The 14,053-nt window shown below is 41.3% G+C and overlaps 1 pseudogene; it reads right to left on the bottom strand.

Annotated features, from left to right (window-relative positions):
- The window catches only part of LOC142697968 (phospholipase DDHD1 pseudogene), a 30,833-nt pseudogene extending 17,147 nt beyond the window's left edge, over positions 1 to 13,686 (bottom strand).
- Positions 13,687 to 14,053: the final 367 nt, after the last annotated feature.

Genomic DNA, 14,053 nt, shown 5'->3' with positions numbered 1-14,053 from the left:
GCGATAAAAAAAATTGTATTTACCCCAAAATGGAACCAATAAAAATGACAGCTCGTTCCCCAACAACCGATCCCTCGCACAGCGCCGTCACCGGAAAATAACACGTTATGACTCTCACAACGCAATCACGCTGAATGACGGCCCAGACTCATATTTTAGGTCCAGTCGTTTTTCACTAATTACCCCACATCATCATTTACTGGACCCCACAGGTGACCCCGTAGATGCAGCGGAGATGAGGAAACTTTAGGGCCTTGTGCGGCTTATAGGACTAATGAAGAAGTCACATATAAGGCGATACTGGAGCGCAGATATTCTGTATAATCCCCAATAATCCCGGCCTGTGCATGAAGTGACCCCACCAATCCATGGATATTCACCCCATTATTACATCATCCTATTATACCCTGATGTACTCCGCCCAGCTTACATATACCCTGATGTACTCCACCCAGCTTACATATACCCTGATGTACTCCACCCAGCTTACATATACCCTTATGTACTCCACCCAGCTTACATATACCCTGATGTACTCCTCACAGTTTACATATACCCTGATGTACTCCGCCCAGTTTACATATACCCTGATGTACTCCACCCAGCTTACATATACCCTGATGTACTCCACCCAGCTTACATATACCCTGATGTACTGCCCAGCTTACATATACCCTGATGTACTGCCCAGCTTACATATACCCTGATGTTCTGCCCAGCTTACATATACCCTGATGTACTCCGCCCAGATTACATATACCCTGATGTACTCCGCCCAGCTTACATATACCCTGATGTACTCCGCACAGCTTACATATACCCTGATGTACCCCGCACAGCTTACATATACCCTGATGTACTCCTCACAGCTTACATATACCCTGATGTACTGCTCACAGTTTACATATATCCTGATGTACTCCGCCCAGATTACATATACCCTGATGTACTCCGTACAGCTTACATATACCCTGATGTACTCCGCCCAGCTTACATATACCCTGATGTACTCCGCACAGCTTACATATACCCTGATGTACCCCGCACAGCTTACATATACCCTGATGTACTCCTCACAGCTTACATATACCCTGATTTACTGCTCACAGTTTACATATATCCTGATGTACTCCGCCCAGATTACATATACCCTGATGTACTCCGCACAGCTTACATATACCCTGATGTACTCTTCACAGCTTACATATACCCTGATGTACTCCTCACAGCTTACATATACCCTGATGTACTCCGCCCAGCTTACATATACCCTGATGTACTCCACACAGTTTACATATACCCTGATGTACTCCTCACAGCTTACATATACCCTGATGTACTCCGCACAGCTTACATATACCCTGATGTACTCCGCCCAGCTTACATATACCCTGATGTACTCCACACAGTTTACATATACCCTGATGTACTCCGCACAGCTTACATATACCCTGATGTACTCCGCACAGCTTGCATATACCCTGATGTACTCCACCCAGTTTACATATACCCTGATGTACTCCTCACAGCTTACATATACCCTGATGTACTCCTCACAGCTTACATATACCCTGAGGTACTCCGCCCAGCTTACATATACCCTGATGTACTCCGCACAGCTTACATATACCCTGATGTACTCCGCCCAGATTACATATACCCTGATGTACTCCGCCCAGCTTACATATACCTTGATGTACTCCGCCCAGCTTACATATACCCTGATGTACCCCTCACAGCTTATTTATACCCTGATGTACTCCGCCCAGGTTACATATACCCTGATGTATTCCTCACAGCTTACATATACCCTGATGTACTCCACCCAGCTTACATATACCCTGATGTACTCCACCCAGTTTACATATACCCTGATGTACTCCGCACAGCTTACATATACCCTGATGTACTCCGCACAGTTTACATATACCCTGATGTACTCCGCACAGTTTACATGTACCCTGATGTACTCCGCACAGTTTACATATACCCTGATGTACTCCGCCCAGTTTACATATACCCTGATGTACTCCGCCCAGTTTACATATACCCTGATGTACTCCGCCCAGCTTACATATACCCTGATGTACTCCGCACTGTTTACATATACCTTGATGTACTCCGCACAGTTTTACATATACCCTGATGTACTCCGCACAGTTTACATATACCCTGATGTACTCCGCACAGTTTACATATACCCTGATGTACTCCGCACAGTTTACATATACCCTGATGTACTCCGCCCAGCTTAAATATACCCTGATGTACTCCGCACAGCTTACATATACCCTGATGTACTCCGCACAGCTTACATATATCCTGATGTACTCCGCACAGCTTACATATACCCTGATGTACTCCGCACAGTTTACATATACCCTGATGTACTCCGCCCAGTTTACATATACCCTGATGTACTCCGCACAGTTTACATATACCCTGATGTACTCCACCCAGCTTACATATACCCTGATGTACTCCGCACAGTTTACATATACCCTGATGTACTTTGCCCAGCTTACATATACCCTGATGTACTCCGCACAGCTTACATATACCCTGATGTACTTTGCCCAGCTTACATATACCCTGATGTACTCCGCACAGTTTACATATACCCTGATGTACTCCACCCAGCTTACATATACCCTGATGTACTCCGCCCAGTTTACATATACCCTGATGTACTCCGCACAGCTTACATATACCCTGATGTACTCCGCACAGTTTACATATACCCTGATGTACTCCGCCCAGCTTACATATACCCTGATGTATTCCGCACAGCTTACATTTACCCTGATTTACTCCGCACAGCTTACATATACCCTGATGTTCTCCGCCCAGCTTACATATGTCAATACCTATACCAGACTGTGAAGACTACTAGTAAATCCAAAAAATGAGCGACACATAGCACAAATTATGTACCATGACAGTATAAAACAAACTTTATTGAAATGCAAATAACACATTGGCCATGAAGAGATAAAAACAGTATTGCACACAATTTAAAAAGGAGAGTGTGGAGGAACTGCGTAAATAATCCAAGTTATAAGCTAACACAATATAAACATCCTGTGATGTGGTAAAGTGCAGAGGTCTACATCCAAAGAGGATGTGTAATGAGTCAATTTGTTAAACTGCTGAAGAGGCTATAGATATACTATGCACCTAACCAAAGAGCACAACATTGTGCATACGTGTGAAAATACACGGCTACGACTGCACAATTGCACCCAAAAATTGCCCTACTTCATAAATTAAGAAGACTGCACAAACCCGTGGATTGCATGATGGATCTCACACAAGATAACTCCACACTGACCGCCCCCGACGCGCGTTTCGCCGTCAGCTTTCTCAAGGGGTATTGACTACTGGGATAATGGTCACTTTAAGTATGAGATACAAAGGGAGGGGATTATGTCAATGTCCAATAGACACAAAGTGTGCACAGCATATGGGCATTATAATCACAGGCAAGGTTACACCTACCATGCTGCAGAGATCAGAGATGTGGACAGATGAAAGGAGCTGCACTCGTGTTTGCGGACGCCATTATGCCTCCGTTGCGCATGCGCACCGGCGTTCATCCGAGCGCCGGAAGTCATGCCCATAGACATCAGCCGCATCGGAGTACGCACTGCGCGTGCGCGCCACAAAAGAACTAAAGGGAGGGACTGGCGTGGCCATACTTGTTATGTAGGGAGAGGTCAGTGGCCATCTTAGAGCCTGGCAAATATGCCAGAAGCCCAAACAAGGGACAATAGACGTATGCAAGCTAGGGATGCCGTATACATCGCTGAGACAGTTCACCCCGAAGGAGTAGAGACCATGTCTCAGCGATGAAACACAGCTGGCAAAGTTTAAAATAATCCCGAATACCAGGGTATATCCCAAGGCAGTTCATACATACTTTCTAGACGCCTATAGCACGCGCATAAACATCACATATGAATATACATAAATACATATATGTGCATACACCAACACAAATATAAGAATCTATACTTTACACGCATATATATATATCAATATAAAGAGTACCATACACTTTAAAAATTCACTTTCATTTACAATAAAAAACCATAATGGTAAAGATATATATTCGTGTATGCATAAGTATTGAAAATAAAAGAATAAATAAATAAAGTGAGGATAATAGACAGAGAGTGAATACAGGTGAGTGAACACGCGTGCTCGTGACAGTGATAAAAAGAGAAAAATACAAAAGAAATAAAATATGTGAGAAGAGATGAGGACGGCACCTGAAAAACATAAAACCGCTGTTACTCATACACAAGTCTTACACACATTTTTTATGTGGATCATTGTATAATGTGCTGTATAAGTCGACAAAAATAGGGACCTATATGAAAGTGTCAAAATACAGATCGTTGTAAAATGTGTTATATAAAAGGAGAAAAAATATACTTATCTGTGTACAGATATAAAAACAATATATGAAATAATAAATATGTAGTAACCTGAAATCCATCAATGTAGATGGTCTAATACATAATAATATATCCAACAATAAACATGGATTGACCTAAAATCCATATGTGTAAAAAAAATATACTACATCATTACATATCCAATAATAAATATTTTGTGGAATAAAGTGCACATGTGTAAATATGATGTCATAATGAATTTGTTTCATAAAACATAAAACAAGTGAATTTGTGCATATTCAATATATATATAATATGCTATAGGGCATAAACATGAGCATGTAAATATATGAATTAGTGCACCCATAGTTCCATGTAATACTAAAAATATAAATAAGGTCGGTACACAAAGAAATATAGTATATACATGAAATAGATATGATATCGTGCAGAAATACAGACATACCAATATATAACTGAATATACCAATAGGCATATATAAGAATAAAAATAGAGCCGGTACGCATAAAAGTACCAATACCTACCCCTTGAGAAAGCTGAAGACATACCGAGACGCCAAATCCATATATAGAAAAGAAAAACAAGTATATAAATGCGTATACATAAGGTAACACTCCCATGCATACAGAGGGCCCGCATGTGGTAATAACCAACAGGAGAAAGGGGGAACAAGCCCACAATTTCCAAAGTTGAACATCATAGACAACCTCCACTATAGAACTGGACGAATGGACCATAGGTATCCATAACACCTGTAGAAAGATTAAGAATTTATTGGAAGATGGTATCAGATAATCAAAATATTCCAACCTGAGTGTACATGTTACACCAACAAAAAATTGCCTTACATATACCCTGATGTACTCCACCCAGCTTACATATACCCTGATGTACTCCACACATCTTACATATACCCTGATGTACTCTGCACAGCTTACATATACCCTGATGTACTCCTCCCAGCTTACATATATCCTGATGTACTCCACCCAGCTTACATATACCCTGATGTACTCCGCACAGTTTAAATATACCCTGATGTACTCCGCACATATTACATATACCCTGATGTACTCCACCCAGCTTACATATACCCTGATGTACTCCGCACAGATTACATATACCCTGATGTACTCCACCCAGCTTACATATACCCTGATGTACTCCACCCAGCTTACATATACTCTGATATACTCCGCCCAGCTTACATATACCCTGATGTTCTCCGCCCAGCTTACATATACTCTGATGTACTCCTCACAGATTACATATATCCTGATGTACTCCGCACAGCTTACATATACTCTGATGTACTCCTCACAGCTTACATATACCCTGATGTACTCCGCCCAGCTTACATATACCCTGATGTACTCCGCACAGCTTACATATACCCTGATGTACTCCGCCCAGCTTACATATGTCCCCACATTATAAATTGAAATAACAGTAAAACCAAGCAAAATCTGTGCTTCAAAAGCCAAATGGTGGTCCAACTGAGCCTGGCAGTGTGCCCAAACGGCAATTTATGACCACATATGGGGTATTACTGTATTCTGGAGAACCTGCTTAAATATTTATGGGGTGTTCGTCTACGATGGTACAAGCTGGGCACAACACATTGGGCACTGAAGTGGCATATCTGTGGAAAAGGGCAATATTCAATCTGCAACATCTATTGTGTACTAATTTTTGCAAAACACTTGTGGGGTCAAAATGCTCACTACCTTCTAGATGAATTCCTTGAGGGATGTAGTTTCCAAAATGGGGTAAGTTTTTTGGGGTTCCACTGTACTGATACTATAGCTCAATGCAACATGGTGCCAAAAAACGAATCTTGTAAAATCTCCACTCCACATACTAAATGGCGCTCCCTCCCTTTAGAGCCATAGCCTTACCCTGGAGAGAATGCTTTACAAACGTTGAGGTACTTTTCTCCTCTAGTCCTTGTGAAAATGCAAACTTTTGGGCTAGAACTACAACTTTTCTCAAAAAAAAATGTCAATTTTTTTATTTTCACATCCCAATTCTAATAAATTCTGCAAAAACCTGTGTGGTCAAAATGGTCAAAATGCTCACTACACCCCTAGATGAATTCCTCAATGGGTGTAGTTTCCAAAATGGGGTCTTTTTTGGGGTGTTTCCTTTGTTTTGGCACCACAAGACCTCTTCTAACCTGACATGGTGCCTGAAATATAATTTAAGAAAAGGAAGGCCCTAAAATCCACTGGGTGCTCCTTTTCTGCTGAGTCCGGTGTTTCAGTCCAGTACCCCACTAGGGCCACATGTGGGATGTTTCTAAAAACTGCAGAATCAGGGCAATAAATATTCCGTTGTGTTTCTCTGGTAAAAACCTTCAGTTTTACATGATAAATCTATTAAAATGGCATCTCTGCCCAAAGAAAATGGAATTTGCAAATTTCCCTTCCACATTGCTTTAATTCCTGTGAAACGCATAAAGGGTTAAGAAACTTTCTAAATACTGTTTTGAATACTTTAAGGGGTGCAGTTTTTAAAATGGGGTGATTTGTAGGGGTTCATAATATATAAGGCCCTCAAAGCCACTTCAGATCCGTTCTGTTCCCTAAAAAAATAGGCTTTTGACATATTCTTGAAAATGTGAGAAATTGCTGCTAAATTTATAAGCCTTGTAATGTCCCAGAAAAATAAAGGGATGTTTAAAAAATGATGCAAACATAAAGTAGACATATGGGAAATGTTTAGCCAACTGAGCAATAAACCCAAATATATCAGTGGTCCTAGTGACTAATAACTTAGACCAAAAAAGAAAAGAACAGTCACGACCAAATAATTGAAGAAATACAAAAAATCCTTTATTAAACTCAAATAGACAAATGCAAGCAGACAACATAGAACATATTAAAATAGCGTAACCCTCGCAAAATCAAAGATGGAATCAGAACACTAGCGCAGCAGGACAACCAAATAGTAATCCGGAAAAATGATCCCCCAAAAATGCTAAAGTGTCTAAGTAGTTTTCAAGCAGGCAATAAGTATAAAACTTTTGCACAGATAGGCATATACCAAAAAATAAATGTGAATACAATCAAGATAATGACATATGAACAGCAATATACATACACCTGCAGAGTACGGGAATAGTCATTTAGTCCAAAAGTGGCTGCGGCGGGAAGGGGTTAAAGCTACAGAGACAAAATATCAAAAGAAGGAAAGAAGAGAATGTTTCAGGTGCAACAAACAGGGACACCTAAAGAAGGACTGTACAATATGGAAAGCAGAACAGCAGAAACCATTTCCAAAAGGGACTAAACAAAAGGTCAAAACCACAATCTCTGATCCACGTGCAGATAATTGGAACGGCAGATTTATAGGGACAAATGGGGGCAGCAGAAAGGAAGAACAGAACTCTGATGGAAATGATCAGATGCATGCTGACAGATCCTGGATTACCTGAAAAATATTGGTCCCTAGTACATTTTATGGGTAGGCTAAAATTCCGCCAATACCTACCCAGTAAGAGGGCAAGGTATGGGATAAAAATGTACAAACTGAGCTAGAGCAGCTCAGGTTTTGGGTTTATGAAGGGAAGGACTTCAGGATTGAACCCCAGAATCCCCCCCCCCTCTTGGAGCTCCAACATTACGTGAATAACTTCTACATCAGCATCCCACTATTTAAATGCCTCTCCACCAGAAATACTGCAGCCTGCGGCACGGTGCGCAATAACCAGAGAGGCCTCTCTAAACCTCTGATTGGGCAACATGTCAAAAGGGGTGCATTATGCAGCGAGAAAGTGTTGTTCGTCAAGTATAAGGACAAGCGGGATGTCCTTCTCTTGACCACAATACATGGAAACGGCAGAACCCCTGTCCCTGTACGAGGTGCCACCACGGTGACCCACAAGCCAGATTGCATCGTGGGCTATATATAATAAGTACTTGGGAGGGGTTGATCTCTCAGATCAAGTGCTGAAGCCGTATAGTGCAATGCGGAAGACAAGGGTGTGGTACAAAAAGGTGGCCGTTCCATTAGTACAGATGGCATTGTATCACACTTACGTGCTATGCAAATGTGCAGGCCGGACAGAGTCATTCCTTAATTTTCAGGAGGAGATTATCAAGGTGCTTGTGTTTGAAAATCAGGTTGGGGAGGGCCCAAACACATCTGCTGAAAGTGAGGGCGCCCGTATTGTACCAGGGCAACACTTTACCGGCATCGTTCCCCAAACTGCAAAGAAGGGGAGATACCAAAAGAGGTGCAGAGTGTGTAGCAAAAGTGGCATAAGAAGGGTCACCACTTATCAGTGCAAAACCTCCCCCCTGAAAAAACGGGTCTGTGCATAAAGGTGTTTCCACTGTTTTGGGCCCTCGGGGGCTTTCAAAATGTGACAGGGTGCCGCAAACCAATCTAGCAAAATCTGAATGCTAAATAGAGCTCCTTCCCTTCTAATCCCTGCCGTGTGTCCAAATAGTAGTTTATAACCACATATGGGGTATTGCTGTGCTCAAGAGGATTTTCTTTATAAATGTTGGGGTGCCTTTTCTCCTTTAGTCCTTGTGGAAATGAAAATTTTTTAGGCTTAGCTAAATTTAATCGTAAAAAAATGTAGATTTTAATTTTCACAGCCTACTTCCAAAAATTTCTACAAAAATCCTGTGGGGTCAAAATGCTAACTATACCCTTAGTTAAGTTCCTTGAGGGGTGTAGTTTCCTAAATGAAGTCACTTTTGGGGGTTTCCACTGTTTTCTCCCCTCAGGGGCTTTGCAAATGCGACATGGCCTCTGCAAACCATTCAAGCTAAATTTGAACTCCAAAACTCAAATGGCGCTCTTTCCCTTCGGTAGTTTCCAAAATGGGGTCACTTTTGGGGGGTTTCTACTGTTTTGGCACCACAAGACCTCTTCAAACCTGACATGGTGCCTAAAATATATTCTAAGAAAAAGAAGGCCCCAAAATCGACTAAGTCCTCCTTTGCTTCTGAGGCCTGTGCTTCAGTCCAACAACTTCAGAATCTGGGCAATAAATATTCAGTTGCGTTTCTCTGGTAAAAATTTCTGTGTTACAGAAAAAAATGGATTAAAACTGATTTTCTGCAAAAAAAATTACATTTGTAAATTTCACCTCCACTTTGCTGTAATTCCTGTGAAGCACCTACAGGGTTTAGAAACCTTCCTATAATCTATTTTTAATACTTTGAGGGTTTAGGTTTTGATAATGGGGAGTTTTATGGGGTTTTCTGATATATGGGCCCCTCAAAGTCACTTTAGAACTGAACTGGTCCCTAAAAAATAGCCTTTTGACATTTTCTTGAAATTGTGAGGAATTGCTGCTAAAGTTCTAAGCCTTGTAACGTCCTAGAAAAAGAAAAGGATGTTCAAAATACGATGCCAATCTAATGTAGACATATGGGGGAAGTTAACTAGTAACTATTTTGTGTGGTGTTGCTATCTGTCTTATAAGCAGATACATTTACATTTTTACACATTTTCTCAAAATTTTGGTGTTTTTTACAAATAAACACGGAATGTATCGACCAAATTTTACCATAGGATCGAAAACCCAGGGTAGCCAAAACCATGAATAATTGCATACCGGCCTTTTCCGTTATGGGTTGTGTCATGGGTCAGCACCACCCTGAACGCTGTTCGGAACTTTTCATTTACATGGATAGCATTTATAGTGCTTATAAGTCACATGGCGGTTCCACATGGTGGCTCATCAGCTCCTTTTCCTCAAGGGTCAGTGGCCGTCCGCAGGCCTGGTGCATGCTGGTTATTCAATGAAGGCCATTGTAAATTTGCAGGATTATGCAAATATAAGCATTGGTGCTCCGCATGTGGAGGTCCACACACAGCATCTCGTGGTTCCCGCCCAACACATGAGACACCTTCAAAGCAAAATGCTCAATGTGACGGAAAGGACCCCAGTGAGCGAAACCACGATGGGGCCTTGGCTAGATAAGTATCCTGACAGAGCAGCGGCAGCACAGTTACGTTTTGGTTTCTTTATCCCATTTAACCTAAGCAGCCATTCTTTATTTGTGGACAACTTGAAATCGGTTAGGGAGCAGCCGGAGGTCTTAAGGGAGAAGTTGGCAAAATAAGTATCTTTAGATAGAATCGAGGGTCCTTTCGTCCCTAACCTTCGGGTTTCTCTGTTGGGAGTGGTCCCAAAGAAGGAAGTCGGTAAGTTCCGCCTTATACACTATCTTTCATTTCCTAAAGGTCTTTCGGTAAACTATGGGATTTCGTTGGAGGATTCCTCGGTCTCTTACGTTTCCTTTGATCGTGCAGTTGCGCTGGTCAGGGAGCGCTGAAATCAGATATAGAATCAGCTTGTAGCTTGCTGACAGTACACCCAGATTGATATCACCTATTAGGCTGTTTCTATGAGGATCACTATTATTTTGATACTTTGTTGCCCATGGTCTGTTCCATATTGTCGCTGCAGAATTTAGTATGTCCATTAACGTTGGACATTATCTGCATTTGTCTATGAGCTCCAAATTAATTAATGAATGCTCTCTCAATGGTGGATCTGAGAGAGGCCGGCCGGAGAGACCAGGACACGCAGCTTCAGTGTTCAAACGATCTCTGCCCTAGGGGGCGGATCCATCTTTATTTATAGGAAAATGAGAGTAGGTGGTGACCTCATACTTGCAAACATAAACATTCTATATATGGTAATATCCCAAAACTCCACATATGGTATAATGACAGGAAAGGTGTAGGCTTTGGTTTCAGCCAATCATCTACAATATGATAATGACTCTGATTCAGCCAATAAGAATTATTTCAATGCATTATAATAATACTTCACCCTCCAAGCCCCAGGTGGCCTGAACCTTGTCCCATGGGAAGGACACACATTTCAGATACACAAGTTAATTTGTCTCTACTTCCTATCTCACTAGAGAATGGAGACTGCAGATAAGTTTAAATTAATTAAACAGAGGGCTTCTTCCAAGGCTGAGAGATGGTAAACAGTCATTGTCCATTCGGCCAAGGCTATTTGATCTGCTCCTTAACTGGTTGCCGACACAGGACGAGTATGCTCGTCCTGAGCGGCGAGCACTTCGCGCATTAGGACGAGCATACTCGTCCTGTGTGACAGCCGTCCCTGCGCGCGTCTGTGCGCGCGATCGAGAGCGGGGCAACGGCTGTAATACACAGCCACGGCCCCGCTCTGACAGCGGAGAGAAGAGAAACATCTTCTCTCCGCTGTTAACCCTTTGAACGCCGCGATGACAGCTGATCGCGGCGTTCAAGGAGAGGGGACTGCACATTGATCGCGTCACAGAAAATAACTGTGACACGATCAAAGCCCACAACTCATATGGCCAGACAGCCCAGGGTCCAGTGAAGGACCCCAGGGCTGTCTGAACATATTTCCTGTTGTTAGGGCATACTGAGGTATGCCCTAACAACTGCCTGTGTACGATCAGTAACAGGCTAATGTATTGGCATATAGATCTATGCCAGTACATTACAGTTACAAAATAAAAATCAAAATGATAAATCCCTTTATGGGATTAAAAAAAAAAGTTAAATGAATGTAAAAAAATAATAATGGTAAATAAATAAATAAAAAGTTAATAAAATACACAGAAATACAAATTTTTTATAATAAATCAACTTTTTAAAATATAAGTCCCAAAACATGAAATAATATAGACATATTTGGTATCGCCACGACCGTAACAACCTGTACTACAAATGTATACCATTATTTATTATGATCGGTGTATGGTGTAAAAAAATAAATATTAAAACTGCTGCGCAACTGCTTTTTTTCTGCATTTTAATCTAATTAAAAATTTATAGAAATTAAACGATAATGTATTTGTACCAAAAAATGGTACGTACATAAAGTACAACTCGTCCCGCAAAAAACAAAGTCTCATACAACTACGTCGTACAAAAAATAAAAGCGTTATGAGCGTCGGGATGCAAAGAGGGAAATGTAAAAAAAATTGCTCTGTCCTCAAGGCCAAAATTGGCCGTGTCCTTAAGGGGTTAAAAGAGTAATAAAACATTCAATTCAAGAACACAACATAGAATTGCTTCAGGACATCTGCTGATATTTACTTTTTACTTATTAACCTCAAGATGGCTCCTTCAGGCCAAAAGATAGATTCCAATGATCCAAAATGGATGCCTACCATACAAGATGGAGTCCATGTAAAATGTTATCTTTTTAAACATATTCTAATCACCTTCACAAAAGCAATATATGTTCACACATATAAAGATAATTAAAATATTTTTGACAATATCATGTCACTATTTCGAGATGTTTAGCTCATTTCTGTAATGGGTGGTAAGATATGAGACTGGTTCACGGTCAGCAATTCATTATTCAGACGATTTCTTATTTGTCGCCCCAGCAGATGAGGATACCGGCCATCACATGCTAAAAACATTTCAATTCTTCATATCTCGTTTTGGCGTCCCTCTTTCTGCAGAAGAAACCGAAGGTCCAATAACAAGGTTGTCCTTCCTCGGCATTGAAATTGACACCATAGAAATGGTTTTCAGGTTACCTGAAGAAAGATTAAGAAACTTTTTAGCTTGATTGAAGGATTTTGTGGAGTAGTAAAAGTCACTACTGGGTCTTTTGGTCTTTGCTTGCCGTGTCATTCCAATGGGAAGGATTTTGTCCGCTTATCATTGGCTACTCGAGGAGTTAAATTAGCTGGGCATCGGATTCGTCTCACCAAACCCTTAAAAGCGGACCTTACCATATGGGGTAGTTTTCTTTCCAACTATATCTTTATATCCAAGTATATATACTATATACTTTCCAAGTATATCTTTCCAAACATACATGTTTCAGGTCAGGAGAAGGCAACAATGCAGAATTATCATTATACACAGATACTTCGGGCTCCTGCGGTTTTGGAGCAGTTGTTTGCCCTGCTTGGTGTATCATCCTGGCCTGCAGCGTGGCATGCCGCCGGCCTTTGTCGGAATCTTACTTTGCTGGAACTTTTTCCAATCATTGTGGCAGTCGAAATCTGGGGACCAATGTTCAAAAATCGACATATTTGTTTCTAGTCCGACAACGCCAGTGTGGTTGCCGGTATTAACAGTCTGTCTTGTTCTTCACTATCTGTTATATCTTTATTACGTGACTTAGTTTTGCGCTGTCTACAACATAACATTTATTTTAGATCAAAACATGTTCCTGGTCTTAATAATGTTGTTGCTTTTTCTCTCTCACGTTTTCGCTGGCACGAATTCCAGGCTTTGCTGCCCAATACGGAGAGGGTCCGCATCTCATGCCCAAATCATTTATGGGAGTTGGTGGACCTCAACTGATGTCTCTCGTCAGTTCATCAGTAGCGCCTGCTACGTGGCAGAGAAACGCTAAGGCGTGGTTGGAGTGATTACAGGTCGTGAAAGGTCGCAATATTTCTTCTTCGGATAAGTTATGTTTAGAGGTAACAATTGAATATGTTCTATCCTTGAGGGCTTTAAACATATCTGGCACAGCCGCACAGAGACGTTTATCTGGTATTGCTTTTTATTTTAAGTCACTGGGTTGGGGGGGGGGGGGGGTGTCACCAAATGCTTTTTAATTACCCAGACTGGAAAAAGTGTCATATTCGTCAGGAATCACGACGGCCAATTTCCTATCCCTTGCTTTG

This window comes from Rhinoderma darwinii (genome assembly GCF_050947455.1).
Source record: "Rhinoderma darwinii isolate aRhiDar2 chromosome 10 unlocalized genomic scaffold, aRhiDar2.hap1 SUPER_10_unloc_9, whole genome shotgun sequence".
In the NCBI taxonomy this organism is placed as follows: domain Eukaryota; kingdom Metazoa; phylum Chordata; class Amphibia; order Anura; family Rhinodermatidae; genus Rhinoderma; species Rhinoderma darwinii.
This window is presented reverse-complemented; position numbering and strand designations above follow the sequence as displayed.